This window comes from Panthera onca, chromosome D2 (genome assembly GCF_046562875.1).
Source record: "Panthera onca isolate mPanOnc1 chromosome D2, mPanOnc1 haplotype 2, whole genome shotgun sequence".
In the NCBI taxonomy this organism is placed as follows: Eukaryota; Metazoa; Chordata; class Mammalia; order Carnivora; family Felidae; genus Panthera; species Panthera onca.
In genome coordinates, this window is record NC_138349.1 from 83,973,580 (window position 1) to 83,989,956 (window position 16,377).

Sequence of the window (16,377 nt, forward strand, 5' to 3'; positions counted from 1 at the left end):
CCAGTTTTTTCCTGAAGGATAGTCAGTTAGGGGTATATGTTTCTATCATGGGATCCCCACTCTGCAAACTATAGCTGATTGGATGATGGGTCAGCAGCTTGGAATCTGTCAGGTTAGGAACAAAGTGTGTTCCCCAGACTTAGGTGCAGGTTACTCATTTCCAAGAGCTAGGATCCGATTTGCTGTCTCCTTTTTCTTGCGTGGCTTTGCTGCTAAGCAGACCTGGGGGCTGGCGTGCCTGGCGAGCCCTGTGCCCCCAGGTCCCATGTCCCAGCCCTATGCCCCAGCTACTCTAGCATTTCCTACCTTCTCCCCGTAATTAGAACAGAGATTCTGTTTGCTTCCAGTTTCCCAGGCTGTTTGATCTTCTACAGAAACGTTAGTATGCATCAGAAAAACCCAGAGGGCTTGTTTAGAACACACACGAGTTGCTGGGCTCCAGCTTCAGTTCTGATTCAGCGGGTCTGCAGCGGGGCTGGAAAGTTTGGGGCTCCCAGTGGGGCCGACGCTGCTGACGCAGGGAAAACGCTTCGAAACCATGGTCATCTGTCCGGACTATCTTCTACAATTCTCCCAATGGCCCTGTGAGAGAGGAATAATTACATCCTCCATTTTCTAGATGAGGAAACAAGTACTCAGATGTTGAAAAGAAATGTGCTTCGAAACGCACGGGTTGGAGGGGGCAGAGCTGAGGTCAGTTCACAGTAGTCTGATTCCAGAAACAGTGTTCCTGACACAGCAGAGAACCTGCCTCGCAGCCCGGCCCACGCTCTCGGAACCCTCCAGAATGAGGCAGCACCGTGCACCAATAGACTTTTGGATCTGGCCTGGCTCTTTGTAACCAGGTTTTGCGACTCCTATCATAAACCCTCATTTTACGGTTCTGGTACCTGAGCCATGTTTAATTCTGTTGCAGTTCCTGAGACACTTTGCTAGGGGCCTTCCAGCTGCCTTCACCAAGCCTGCTTAGTGTCGTCCACATTTTCCTGGCCCTGCGTTTGCTCTGCCTACTGCGTAGTTGCTGAGGTACTGACAACCCCGAGGTGTCCCGATTGCACGCCATGCATTGTGTTGGTTTGATTTGTTTGGAAAATGGAACAAACCCCTTCATCATCTGCAGCCTGTCACAGGTGGGTCTGTGATTATGAAATGAAAACAACGAGTGAGAGTCCAAAAATATTAGTGTTCTTTGGCCATATCCAGGAAGAGGGGGCTTGACTGATGGACAGAGCTATTTCGGTCTATAAAACCAACCCTTTTAGCAAAGACAGATCCCTCAGACCATCATACTTAGGTTGGCACCATTGTCCCTGAAGATTATTTATTTATTGTCCTTCCTTGGGTTTCTACATGCAACAAATTACCTGAGTTTAGATCTGGATTTGGTTTTCTCAGTGTTTTTGTTGCTTCTCAGTTGTGAATGACTGCATGGCTATCTACTTTGGGAAGGTCTGTTTGGCTAATAGAATTAGCCCGGATGGTGGCCCATATAGGACTTTCTTTCCTCAAAGTAAGTTACTGTATTGACTTTCTATTTTAATTTTTTTTTGATATTTATTTACTTTTGAGAGAGAGAGAGAAAAAGAGAGTTTGAGCAGGGAAGGGGCAGAGAGAAGGGGGACACAGAACCCAAAGCAGGCTCCAGGCTCCGAGCTGTCAGCAGAGAGCCATGCGGGGCTCAAACTCACGAACGGTGAGATCATGACCTGAGCCGAAGCCAGACACTCAACTGACTGAACCCCCCAGGTGCCCCTTGACTTTCTACTTTCTAAGTGCTAATGTTATGACTGTGTCATCATAAATCAGTTCTCTAGAACCTGATTTGTTACTGGAAACCTACTACATTGAGAACCAGATGCAGTTCTCAGTGATAACCCCATCCAGAAATCTGCAACCCCCGTTAAGAAACACCTCTCTGTCTCTGGCTGCACGCCTCAACCCTGCTTGTACATGAGAGTTATCTGGGAAGTTGGTTTGTTGTTTTTGTTTAAATATGGATGCCTCAGCCTCAGCCTAGGAAATTCTGGGGTGCAATCTGGACATTGCTAAAGCTCTTAAGGTTTCTAATGTGTAGACAGGGTTGGAGAAACACGCATGTGGAAGATCACGACTGCCTTGTCTGAAAATGGTAGTGGTGCTTAGTAATGGTTCTGGTAAAATTTTGGTTAGAAAACTTGTAAGCAGATTTTATGTTTACTGTTTTTTTTTTTTTTTTTTTCTGGAGAGGGACTTGATTGATGCATTTGCGTGTGTGTGTGTGTGTGAGAGAGAGAGAGAGAGAGAGAGAGAGAGAGAGAGAGAGAGAAAGAGAAACAACTCAATAGTTTTGTGATACTGTAGTTTAAAAAAAATGTACTTTTAGTTTGAACCCTAGAGCCTAGAAAAATGGGCAGCACTCATGACTCTCTATCGCCACCTGGTGTCAGAAACAGTCTACAGAAAATAAAGTAATAGGAAGAGACGATTTTAAATCTCCACAAAGTAGCAATGTTGGCCACAGAGCTGACAAGTGTTTACACGTGTCCTGTCTGGCTGGGGTTAACAGAAATCCACAAGCCAGGCCGAGTACTGATCATCCCCTTTTCTGATCCTGTTCCAAGACTAATTTTTATTTTACTTTTGAGCTTAAAGCTGTCAACTCAGTAAAATAGGAAATGGTCTTCTCTTTCCCATTGGAAGTTTTCCTTTCTGCACGAAGCATTTTTGAAGTTTGGCTAAAGTCAGTTGGCAATGATCTGGAGGGATTTGGATTAGGTAAGAGTAACTGTCCTTTTCATTTATTAAAAAGGGATTGCAATAACCAGATGCTAAAACGGGCATTAAATATTATTAACTTCGAAATTATTTGTCTCCAGTGATCGCTTACCTGTTACCAGTTACCAGGTTACTTACCAGTAATGATGCCACCAGTGGTGGTTACTTCGTGATTATCCACCAGGGGAGACAGGATTGGAAAGGCAGAAGTGGCCATATTTGAATGCTTATGTATTCAGTTCACAGGCTGTGTGACTTTAATTGAATAATTTAAACATCCTGAGTTGCTCTGAATGTCAAACGGGGAGACTGCTTATATGAACTACATAGCCAATGCCTAGCCCGTGGTACATGGTGAATGAATCCATTACTACTGATACAAGTAATGGAAGTTGCCCACATTTGGGATGTGAATTTGACAGGTAACATGAGCATCTAAACAATTTATATTTTGCTTGGGTTATATTGTTATACATGATTACCTAAGAGCATAGGCTTTGAAGCTAGGCTGCTGTGTCCAGATCCCGGCTGCTCTGTGCCTCAGTGGTTTTTTATTTCATCTGTAAAATGGGTATACTAATTATACTTGCCTCACTGTGTAATTATGGCTATTAAATGAGCTATTTTACATCAGATTGCTTAAACGGGGCCTAATACATGGAACATTTTCAGTACATGTTAGCTGTTGTGGTCGTTTTTCCTACAGTTCTTATTACTTACAAGGTAGTGTGTTAGGTTCCAAGACACTGACATTGTTTCAACTTGTAAATAGCTTAGTAATATAGTACAGAGGGAACATACTGAAAACATTAAATTGAATTTAAGTGTACGAACAAAAATAAGCAAGACAGTTTAACTGCATTCCAATTTAACTTTATTTTGACGAGAGTTTGGGCAGTCTTGCATTAGTTTATGGTGCCCTGCTTTTAGATATGACACATGGGGGGGTGTGTGCCTGGGTGGCTCATTATGTTAAGCGTCTGACTTCGGCTCAGGTCATGATCTCGTGGTTCATCAGTTCAAGCCCCGCATTGGGCTCTGTGCTGACCGCTCAGAGCCTGGAGCCTGCTTTGGATTCTGTGTCTCCCTCTCTCTCTGCCCCTCCCTGACTTGAGCTCGCTTGTGCGTTCTCTCTCTCTCTCTCGACACAGGGGTCTCACACTGAGGCCACTTTTTGGGGGTCTGCCTGTGCCACCATTTCTTTCTGTCGCTCCCTGTCCCACATTATCTGCTGATGAATGGTTTTACGCATAGTGGAGGGAGAATAAGACTGACAGCTTTCTGGAGAAAGGGATATTTAGGCCATGAGAAACTCATAATTATGCATCAGTAGTCTCCTTCTCTTGGTTGACATTTAATACCCAGTGACTAACAATCTAGAAAACCATTTAATATTTAATTAATCTCTATTAGTTTTCAAATTCTCTTAAGATCAATCTCAATCATTGTTGCATGTTGTTGATACACTCAGAAAACATTTCCTTGCCTAATGGGACCTCCTTCAAATATGTGACCTTTAAATTTGTATATTCACCTAATTAAAACAAAGCATGCATAAAATTGTCTGCTTACAGGTTCCAATTTAAAAATCTGTGCTAAGTGAATAAAGGCAGGAATTTCACTTAAGATCGTGGGCACAGTGTTTTGTAATAATCTTCACATGTTCTCGAACACAGGAACACCATAATCAAAGAACTGGTAAGTGGAAAGGAAATGTTCTTGTTGAATGCATTCCACTACCTTTGATCAAAACAGCACTCATAGTTTCCAGAGTCAGCTCACTGTCTTCAGGGAGGATTTTCGTGGATCATCCCAGAAGCGTGGTCAGTTCAGGACCTTGAGGATTCAGTCACCAAATAAGAATTTGTGCTTTTTAAAAAAAAAATTTTTTTAACGTTTATTTATTTTTGAGACAGAGAGAGACAGAGCATGAACGGGGGAGGGGCAGAGAGAGAGGGAGACACAGAATCCGAAACAGGCTCCAGGCTCTGAGCGGTCAGCACAGAGCCCGACGCGGGGCTCGAACTCACGGGCCGCGAGAGCGTGACCTGAGCCGAAGTCGGACGCCCAACCGACTGAGCCGCCCGGGTGCCCCAGAGTGTGTGCTTATTAACTCTTCCTCTTCTTGGCATCTAGTAGCTCATTGTCACTATGCCTAGTCCGAGGGAAGACACACGTAGAGGTTCATGAATGCAGAAAATAACCTTTTCTTTCCTTGCCTTGGACACAAAAATACTAAAATATGAAAAGCTACATACTCCCGTCATGAGCTAAAGCCTGGAACTCATATTTTTCACATGACTGAAAGAGATGAAAAAGGAAACTGGGTATTATATTCTCATGGTAAAATAGCTGCTGTTATTTTCAAAGTACCTTCATATCTCTATGACTTCATCCTCCTAAGCGTATGTTAGCAAAGAGCTCTTTAATTTTTTTTTTAATGTTTTTCTACTTCTTGAGAGAGACAGAGACAGAATGCGAGTGGGTTAGGGGCAGAGAGAGAGAGAGAGAGACACAGATCCCGAGTAGGATCCAGGCTCCGAGCTGTCAGCACAGAGCCCAACGTGGGGCTTGAACTCATGAGCCGTGAGATCATGACCTGAGCTGAAGTTGGACGCCTAACCAACTGAACCACTCAGGTGCCCCAGCAAAGAGCTCTTTAAACCCCCATGCTATATTTTTTTTCCTATAAAGCAGTCAAAGAACGTTGTGACAGTTATTCATGCGTGCACTGTAAGAAATAGTAACGTAGACAATGCATTAGTTAAAAGTTCATTGTTAATGATATATTTTTTTTTTTCAACGTTTTTTATTTATTTTTGGGACAGAGAGAGACAGAGCGTGAACGGGGGAGGGGCAGAGAGAGAGGGAGACACAGAATCGGAAACAGGCTCCAGGCTCCGAGCCATCAGCCCAGAGCCTGACGCGGGGCTCGAACTCACAGACCGCGAGATCGTGACCTGGCTGAAGTCGGACGCTCAACCGACTGCGCCACCCAGGCGCCCCTCATTGTTAATGATATTTTAAAGGTGATAGTATATTACGTTGTACAGATGTCTCGTGCAAAATGACCCAGGGGTGGGTTGCTTACTTCTTACCACTTGACTAATGCGTATATTTTTTTTTATATCAGATGTTATGCTTCTTATTTCATCCAGATAAGTAGATGTTCAGAGCTAAATATAACGCTCACAGCGCTTACGTTAGCCTAGATATTTGCTTCTGGTTGATTTAAGAACATGTTAAGTTTTGGAGCACCTGGGTGGCTCAGTCGGTTGAACGTCTGCCTCTTGATTTCAGCTCAGGTCATGACCCCAGGGTCGTGGGATCGAGCCCCGCATCCCACTCTCGCCCCGACAGTGTGCCGTCAGCTTGAGATGCTCTCTCTTTCTCTCTGACCCTCCCCCACTCTCTCAAGATAAGTAAACATTTTAAGTTTTGATTTCTATTTTAGCAGTTCCACTCTATGGGTTTTAGAAAGTGGAGGAGGGGAGGAGGAGGGGACAAACCATCACCTCTAATTCTCCTGGAAGCAGAGGTAGATAATAGAATGGAACTATTGCTTAGAACGGCCGCAGTGGTCCTGTGTGTAGGACAGCAAACATCTTGGGGAGGTTTATGTAATGCAAGCTGACACGCACAATAACTTCTTGCCAAGAGACTGAATTGTATTAGAAAAACATGTGTTTTCACCCATCTTTCCCACTCCACCCAGGAAAATAAATTAATTTGTGACCAATCAAAAGGGCTGAAATAAATAGTGGTTCTCAATTCTCATTTTTCCATTGGTCTCCAGACCGACTGGCATATAGTGTGAGACCTTAATTATCTTCCCTTTGAAGTGAATGATTTGTAATGAGCATAAGAGTCAGTTGTCCTGTGAAGAAATAATCTAAAAAGTGGGTTAGACCTTCAGCACATTCCACAGAGTCTCACCCTTCTTGACTCTGCTGTATTAAGTAGATATTCATTAATTATAGAAATATTCAAATATATCGACCCTGGTTATTACGAATTCTGGATTCTTAGGTTTTAGAAATGGAAAATATTTTAGCAAGATTGTTGTCTGGCAGATACTTAGAAAAACAAGGAGTCTTACCTGTCGTTCTTCACGTTTGTGACTCAGACCCTCTTGAATTCTAGTCCAGCATCCTGGGATAGCACAGTGGTTGAATGTGGGCTCCAGGGCAAACTGTGTTCTGTCCTCGAGCTTTGGTTTCCTCATCTGTGAAATGGAGGCATCATATCTACCTTACGGGGCTATAATGAGGTAACGTATGGAAACTGCTTTGGACATAACTGGCATAGGGTAAGCACAAAATAAGTTTCTTAATATTTAAAAAAACACATTTCTGATATCTTTTCCTAAAGTCAGAAATTACAGCAGGCCATTCGCTCTCTGCGGTCAGATGTGCGCAGGTCCCTGGAGCACAGATTTCTTGTTCTAGATTAATAATTTGATATCTTGAAGGCAACAAGGACAGGTACTTCTGAATTACGTATGAACTATTTTGAGAAAAGCAAAGATGAGATACCTCCATTATGCTACCTTGATTTCTCACACTCCAGGTGGATAAGCCAAAACAGGTTCAAAATCCACCCCGATATTTTGACACGAAAAATAAATAATTATTACGACTGTCCCGGATCCTGTTTTACCTGGCAGGTGTAATGCTGCTGGGTCTCCCGTTTCTTCAACTATAAAATAAAGAAGCTGGTCAGCCAAGGTCCTCCCGTTCAGTTCTCAGACCGAGGTGTTCTAGTCAGATGGTTGGGTGAGAATGATTCCTCCCAGGAATCTGGCCTCACACCTCCTGGCATGCTCCCATCTACTGTTTCAAGTCAATAGCGATAATACCTTTTACAACTCAGCAGTGGCCTGGGACACGCTTTCCACGTCACACAGCCGGGGTAGGATTTGAACTTTAGCCCTAAGGAGGGAGTGAGACAGTCGCTGCATTGCACACTCAGTGTGCAAGAGGTATCAGGGGACTCACGAGAGCCGGGAACAGCTGTAGTCGTTGGGATTCTTGACACTCGCCTGGCTGTTGGGGTGAAGAAGCCAATCACCCCCCTCCGTCTCTCTTTTCCTGTCTCTCCTCTGCCCAGCCTCCAGCCTATAAGCCTGGTCAGATAGTCCACACTTCTAGGGCGTCAGCCCCTTGTATACCAGAACTACACACAGCGTAGTTACCCTAAGAGTTACGTTTACCGAGGACATGTTGTGTCACAGATGCTCTGTGAACACTTTACACACATTCTAGTGCAGTCTCATGTTCCCTGCGGTAAATGAGCATGTGACCCAGCTTGTCACAGGCACCTCTATTTAACCCTACTGTCCTAAAATCATCAATGATTGTGCCCCCCTTTTATTCTCCAAAATGATCCAGTTAGAATAACAGTGTTATGGCCAGTGTGCATATATATCGTATCAGTTTCCTAGGCGTGTCCTAACAGACGAGCACAGACCTGGGACTTAAAGCAGCAGACGCCTTTTCTCTCACGGTTCTGGAAGCCGGAAGTCTGAAATCAAGGTGTCAGGGTGAAGCGGGACCGTGCTTTCCCAGACGTCTTCCAGCTTCTGGCGGTGCCTGGGTTTGTGGTGGCGTCGCTCTGTCTTCACACGGTCTTCGTCTCTGTGTCTCTGCCCTTGTCTTTGTCTCTTATAAGGACACTTGCCTTGGACTTAGGGCCCACCCGAGTCCAAAATGATCTTATTTCAAGATCCTTACCTTAATTATATTGCAAAGACCCTTATTCCAAATTAAGTCACCTTCTGAGGTTTTGGGTGGACATATCTTTTGCAGACTAAAATTCAACCCTCTGCATAGACACACACAATATATATACGTATATATATATACATATATATACATATGTACATATGTATACATATAGATGTACATATGTATATGTATATATATGTATATATACATATAGAATTATAATATCATATAAACCTATAATATATGATAAATATATATTGTATCATAATATATATTTTATAAGCGAATTAAAAACCTGTTACATACCTACACATTCATAATAGATTTTTAGTTAGCATATAAAAAGAAAATAATGTCCCTAAGTTACCCATAAAGCATAGCATGCATAATATTATGTGTACATCTCTCTAGTGTAATGTTTAGTCACATTAAGGTTTGAAATTGCCTGGTGAAACTAAAAGAAAGATAATAAAGAAAAGTGTTAGAAACGTAGAAAATTTAAATAATTTATTTTGCCTGTAAGGGAATGATCAAATTTGAGGTGCTGAATGGGAGAAGTTTGGAGAATTAAAATGACTCTTTCTCATCTCCAGGGTATACTGTTCTAATAAGCCTTTTTAAGCTTAATACACATTAATAAATTCTTGTTAGGAGAATTAAGTAAAACAGATCATTCTTTCTCAGTTGGGTCTCATTTAAGCCTCATTCTGCTTCATCAGTTCTCCTTACATCACAGAAAAGAAATGTTTGGCTCAGAGATGTTAAGTGTTCAGAGTCCACATCTAGAAAGCTGCAGACGATCCTGGTCCTCTTGGCAAAACAACAGATCCTCTGAAATATAATGTCGTGGATAATAATTAATAATTAGATCATCATATTAGATATGATAATTATATATAACACAGATACAATATAGCAATATAGGTATAATGACAGCAGATATCTATATAGATATATAGATATATAGATATATATATCTATATATATATAATTAGATTAGACTTTCAATAACAAAAGCAGTGACTTTAAAATTAGTTTACATGTTTATGGGCGCCTGGGTGGCGCAGTCGGTTAAGCGTCCGACTTCAGCCAGGTCACGATCTCGCGGTCCGTGAGTTCGAGCCCCGCGTCAGGCTCTGGGCTGATGGCTCGGAGCCTGGAGCCTGTTTCCGATTCTGTGTCTCCCTCTCTCTCTGCCCCTCCCCCATTCATGCTCTGTCTCTCTCTGTCCCAAAAATAAATTAAAAAACGTTGAAAAAAAAATTAAAAAAAAAAATTAGTTTACATGTTTAAAAAATAATGTACATTCATGGTTTTGAAAAAGTGGAACTATCTCTAAAGTTGTAAAGGAGAAAGTAATTCTTCTAGGTTCCCAGTTTGTCTAAAAAAAGCACAATGATTCTTACACATGTTAGACTTTTTCTGTGCATATATAAACACATAATGTAAAATACAAATACCCTTTTAATTTTACACAAATGAGATCAAACTTGGCATAATGTTCTGTAATTGATTGTACTTGATAATGACATGGCCTGCCTGATCTCCCTTATTCTTAGCAGCTGTCACCTACCATGCCTGTGTATGGATTTCTGAAAGTAACGTATTTTGATGGCTTTTATAAACAGTGCTTCAAACTGTGTATTGGTGCACATGTCTTTGAAAATGTGTGTCGGGGCGCCTGGGTGGCTCTGTCAGTTAGGCCTCCGACTCTTGATTTCAGTTCAGGTAATGACCTCACCGTTCGTGGGATTGAGCCCCACGTCAGGCGGAGCCTGCTGACAGCGTGGAGCCTGCTTGGGATTCTCTCTCTCCCTGTCTCTGCCTCTCCCCCACTCGTGTGCTGTCTCTGTAAATAAATAAATGAACTTTAAAAAATTAAAAAAAAAAAGAAAATGTGTGTGTTAAAGCTTGAGCATGAATTCTCTGAGGTAGAAATCCTTTGTTGGGGCACCTGGGTGGCTCAGTCTGTTGAGCGACTGACTTCAGCTCATGTCATGATCTCACGGTTTGTGAGTTCGAGCCCCGTGTCGGGCTCTGTGCTGACAGCTCGGAGCCTGGAGCCCGCTTCAGATTCTGTGTCTTCCTCTCTCTCTGACCCTCCCCCTGTCATGCTCTGTCTCTCTGTCTCAGAAATAAATAAACATTAAAAAAAGTTTTTTAAAGAAATCCTTTGTGAAAGGCATGCTTATTTTGAACACTGAAATATTGAAAGACTGTCAAAGGATATGATATAATTTTGAAGCAAAAAAAAAAATCAATTGTTGAGTATTTACAATTGTTATAAATTCTTTCTCATATCGGACCTGAATCAGTGCTATCGTAAATTCCAACTACTGGTCCTGTTTATGCCCTTTGGAAGAGCAAAACATAAGCATTTTCCTTCATCAATGTAACATACGTTCAAATAGTTTTTAAAAGCTCCATCTAAATATTTTCCTTTGCATGTAAAACATTTTCAGTTATTACAGCTAGTCGTCTTTGAAATAGTTTCCAGAACCTTTCCCTTCCTGCCCATAATCCTCTTCAGTTTATTATTGTCTTTGCTTTAACTTTTTTATTTTTTACTTTAACTTTTATACTAAGCCTTGCCTTTCTTTTAAGTGTGAGGCTTTCTCCAAGTACAGTCTTGTGGAAAACAACTAGAGACCCCACTTAGGATTCATGTGGTACAAGAAACAGCCCCCCTGTGTCCTCACCTCATCTGTCAACAAGATGCTGTTTCATTTGATGGATTTGTTATTTGTTGAATTGGAATGAATTGAAGATACTTTCTGTCATGGCCCAGACACATCTTTGTCTTACTTAGTATGAGATGAAACTGAGATAGTTTTAGACAGAAATTGTTAATGAGTATATGCTACATTTTAATAACATTTTTTCCTAAAATGGTCACAGACCCCATTGAGCAGTTGGTTCCAGTATTTCTGGGGTAAAAACATTGTTCTTGCTTCTCCATAGTTTCCATAATTTATCTGTTCCCTTTTCAGAAGATTAGAAAATTTTCCTCCATTTTTCTCCCAGATTACCAAGATCTCCAAGACCGTATCAAGCAAGTACCTGAGATGAACTAATTTGGACTCTACCCTCAATGTTTTGGGGTGACTAGGCATTCTATCATTTTTTCTGCTAACGTGGCTTTCAATGACCTCTGAATGATGTTTTCTAAACCCTTTTGGATTTGAGGATCCTTCTCGTGAGTAGTCAGAAAGTTCTGTCATTCACTCCCCCCTACCCCCCCCCCCCACCCCACAGCCTCTTTTGTATACTAATATATACCACCTTCTGGAGGGGAGTTGGCTCCTATGGTTACGGTATGAGTTTATTTGAATTTTTTAAATTCTGCTTTTATAAAATCTAGGACTTCATAGAATCACGGTAGCGTTCCCATCAAGAAGGTTACACATTCTTCATATGAAACATCTGACTAAAATCAGAAATTCCTGATGAATCCCTATGTTCCTGATTATTCAGCTGGATCAGGAGGACTCATTATGGCCTCCACAGTGTCAGCTGAGTATTTCAAGAGTTTCCTCACATTTGACCTGTGATTCTTTAGGGAAAAAAAATATTGGGGACAAAAATATAGGTATCTCTCCCCATGTCCAAAGATTGTACAGCTCTTGTAGCATGAGGGAGACTTCCTCTGCTTACTCCGTGGATTGTAAATGACCAGCACTCCTAAATAGAAATAGGCAAGATGTCCATGATGTGAGAAGATGCACCGGTTGAACTAAAACCACAGGAAACAGGGAGGCAGTGGTATGTTAGAGGTGTTGGGGACTTTCTACATCTGTTGTATGACCTTGTGAACCCCTTGGAAGCACTGTTTCAGACTTTACCACCAGACTCTGCAAACTTCAGAGAAGAGTGAAAATAACCAGATTCTGGGGTATCTGAAGGGGTTAGCTAGACCTAGCCCACTGTAAGCGTTCAATTTTGACATCTCGTTTTCATCTTGAGAAGGGATGCAGTTTTACTTTATATATTATGGTATTTTTGTTGTTTTCATATTTTTAAAAAGTCTAATCAAGCCTTTGCGTTTCCCTTTTGAGCCTCTTGATAAAAGTCATACCCCTTGGGGTGCCTGGGTGGCTCAGTCGGTTTAAGTGTCTGACTTCGGCTCAGGTCATGATTTCGCATCAGGCTCTGTGCTGATGTCTCGGAGCCTGGAGCCTGCTTCGGATTCTGTGTCTCCCCCTCTCTCTGCCCCTCCCCTGCTCATGCTCTGCCTCTCTCTGTTTCTAAAAAATAGATGTTAAAAAAAAAAATTTTAAAAGTCATACTCCAGGAAGCTGTTCCATCCTTTTAGAACAGATTTATTAATGTATAATCAACAGAAAACTGCACCCATTTTAAGTGTAGAGTTTGATGGTTTGACTTACGTATGTATTTGCGAAACCATCCTCACAATCAATATAGTTGATCTGTCCATCACTCAGGAATGTCCATGTGCCCTTCGTAATCCCTCCCTTCCGCCCCTGGGCACCTCTCCCCACAAGCAACCACTGTTCCACTTTCCGTCACCTTGGATTAGTCAGTATTTCTAGAGTTGTATATAAGTAAAAGCAAACGGTATGTGCTCTTTTCTTCTTTTTCACCCTACATGATGATTTTGAGATTCACCCATGTTAGAGCATGAATAGTTCATTCCTTTTTGTTGCTGAGTATTATTCCATTGTATGGATATACCATATAGTAGAGTGATACACATTCTAATGATAGACATTTGGGTTACAGTTTGGGGATATTATAAATAAAGCTTCTGTGAACACGCATGTGCAAGTCTTTTTACGAACGTATGTTTCATATTTATACTGTGACTTTGTAGCAACCAGCATACACATACCCTTGATGAGAATCATGGCCTTAAGATACTCCCTAGGATATACTTCCTACAGGATGGGCTTTGCACATGGGCTGTGCTCAGTCATATATTTTTTAAATGGATAAATATATGAATGAGGACTTTGGGAAAAAACAGAAATGTGCATCATGCAATGAAAAGGACCCTTGATGAAGTCAGGACATTTTAACGCTAACTTTGATCTCACCATGTAATAGGAAGCAAGTTACTCAATGTCTTACACCTTAGCTCACTCACCTGTAGAAACGAGATAATATGATCCTTTTGGCACAATACTAAAGTCCTCAAATCTCGGAAAAGTAAAAGGTTTTTGATATTCATTTGGTGGTGGAACTTGACCAAATCTGTACTGATTTATGTGCAAAACCAGTCATGAAGTGATGAGAACCTATTATAGTTTTATTTATCCCATTCAACATAAATGTTCTGATATGTTGCTGAAAACGTATGAATGAAGTTGATTACGGGAACCTGCGTCGGGTGCCATTGGTGTGTCACATAACGTACATCTTCTGCATTGTATTTTTCCTGTGTAGGGATTCTGAACTCTCCACCCATCTGTATTGGAATTATATTTGGTTTCGGTTGACAGAAAACACACGCAAAAATGGCTCAAATGAGAAGTTTATGTCTCTCTCCTGCAAAAGGCCAGAAAGTAAGCAGTTCTGAGCTTTTATGATGGCTGCATGATGTCAGGAGTCAAGGCTGCTTCTATCTCATGACTCCGTCTTACATGATGTATTTTTAATTTTTTTTTAATGTTTATTTATTTTTGAGAGAGACAGAGACAGAATGCGAGTGGGTTAGGGGTAGAGAGAGAGGGAGACACAGAATCCAAAGCAGGCTCCAGGCTCCGAGCTATCAGCGCAGAGCCCAACACGGGGCTCAAACTCACGAGCTGTGAGATCATGACCTGAGCTCAAGTCGGTCGCTCAACCCAGCTTGAGCCACCCAGCTGCCCCTGTCTTATGTGATTTTTGATCCCAAGGTCATGATGGATCAAAGATAAGATGGCTGCTTGAGCACTAGCCATTCCATTTGCTGTTCAGTCAGCAAGAAGAAAGGGGAGGAGATAACTAGATCGTGGCATTCAAGGACACTTCCCAGAAAGCGTACACCCTACATTGGTCAGGCCTTACGTGCCTGGGCATATCTGACTCAAAGGAATACAGGAAATGGGGTCTTCATTTTAGACTGCAGTAAGTCCAGCTAAAAATGGAAGGTCCTGTTATGACAGGAGAAGAGAATAAATATGGCGGATAGTGTAGTCTTTGCACCCCTGCCCTTCTACCTTGTTGGGCAGCTGTGGTCATAGTGAGAGATAATGGACATGAAAACACCTTGAATCAAAAACTCTGCAAAACTATAGGTTTGATAACAAGGATCTTAAATAGGGGATTTTTAAATTCTTAGAGGATTGGGGCGCCTGGGTGGCTCAGTCGGTTAAGCGTCTGACTTCGGCTCAGGTCATGATCTCGTGGTCCGTGAGTTTGAGTCCTGCGTCGGGCTCTGTGCTGACAGCTCGGAGCCTGGAGCCTGCTTCCGATTCTGTGTCTCCCTCTCTCTCTCTGCCCCTCCCCCACTCATGCCCTGTCTCTGTCTGTCTCAAAAATAAATAAATGTTATAAAAATTTTTTTTAAATTCTTACAGGGTCGGGGCACCTGGGTGGCTCAGTCGGTTAAGCGTCTGACTTCAGCTCAGGTCACGATCTCACGGTCCGTGAGTTCGAGCCCCGCGTCGGGCTCTGGGCTGATGGCTCAGAGCCTGGAGCCTGCTTCTGATTCTGTGTCTCCCTCTCTCTCTGCCCCTCCCCCGTTCATGCTCTGTCTCTCTCTGTCTCAAAAATAAATAAACGTTAAAAAAAAATTAAAAAAAAAAATTCTTACAGGGTTTTGATATGCCACTTTGGTGGCTTCTCAGCATATTATTGGAAATATGTTGTAAATGATGGGTGAATGCCAATTTCTACTATTACTCAAAGACTTTCTCAATTATTATTTTCGTCTACCAGGAAATCTAGTAGTTTCCTTTTTTTTCTTTTTTTTAATGACACTTGAACTTTTTGCCTGTTTCCAGAAAGCTATAACACAAAGTTGAAACAGCTGTAACTTCAAACATAGTTTTGTTCCTTTTTTTTTTTCCCCCCTCTACATTTTTCTGGATCTTTTTTTCGAACTGTGAGCCTGGTTACAACTCTGTGGCTAGTAAATCTCATTCTCGCCTACTTGTGCAAATTCTATTATTATTTTCTAAATATCTCTTATATTTTCACAGGATGACTCTTCAGTTCTTGTGGCTGAATTGAAACAATGAAAGGCACAAGGCAATGTAATCTAGGAAGAATAGAAGAGGAAGAACTAAATGCAGTCTTAGGTAGGTGATTGGTGGGAGGTCCATTTCTGCAAGGTGGATATGATTGTGATAAATGGGTAAGCATCCTGGACACATTTCCGTCCCTCCCCACACAGTGAAGAGCTGGCATTCTGCTTCTCTGCCTCTACCTGATTCCATGAGTTTAAGGGGCAGGGATTAAGATATCTAACTTGTTGTGTTCAAGCCACATTTTTCAGTTCTATCTTGACTCCAGTAAAGGTGATACCACATTTTACTCCCCATTGAGTGCTGTACCCCTTAACAAACTAGCTTAGAATTTGAAGAGGGGGGATGGGGTGACTTAGGCCCAAATCCCTAGCAATAAGTCAACAGCAATTATCTGATAAATGGATGAATGAAATTTAAATGTGAAATTTAAATCGGTTGACTGAATAAGTAAACCAGAGTGGTAGGAAATGATGGGAAAGTTAAACTGTAGATGTGTGATGAGTGTTTGTAGGTTCCAAGAAATGATATCTGAGCTGTGTGTCAGAAAAGGAAGGGTGTTTCTGTTCCACCGAGGAAAGAGCAGTTGGCTTTGTGTAAATATTGGCATGCAGTGTCCTGATGAGTCTCTTTTAGGAGAGAGTGAGCTGGTGGCTGGTATGTTAGGAGAAGCTCTGTAATTCGATGCACAGGAGTCTTCCCAGGACTTC

The 16,377-nt window shown here is 41.9% G+C and overlaps 1 long non-coding RNA gene across 2 annotated transcripts in view; it reads left to right on the forward strand.

The window, feature by feature from the left end:
- Positions 1-16,377, forward strand: part of LOC132685562 (uncharacterized) — a 154,967-nt gene that overhangs the window by 86,352 nt on the left and 52,238 nt on the right. For both annotated transcript variants that reach the window (XR_009613204.3, XR_009613205.3), the window contains exon 2: positions 15,623-15,721. This is a non-coding gene — a long non-coding RNA (uncharacterized LOC132685562). The remainder of the gene's footprint in view (positions 1-15,622; positions 15,722-16,377) is intronic.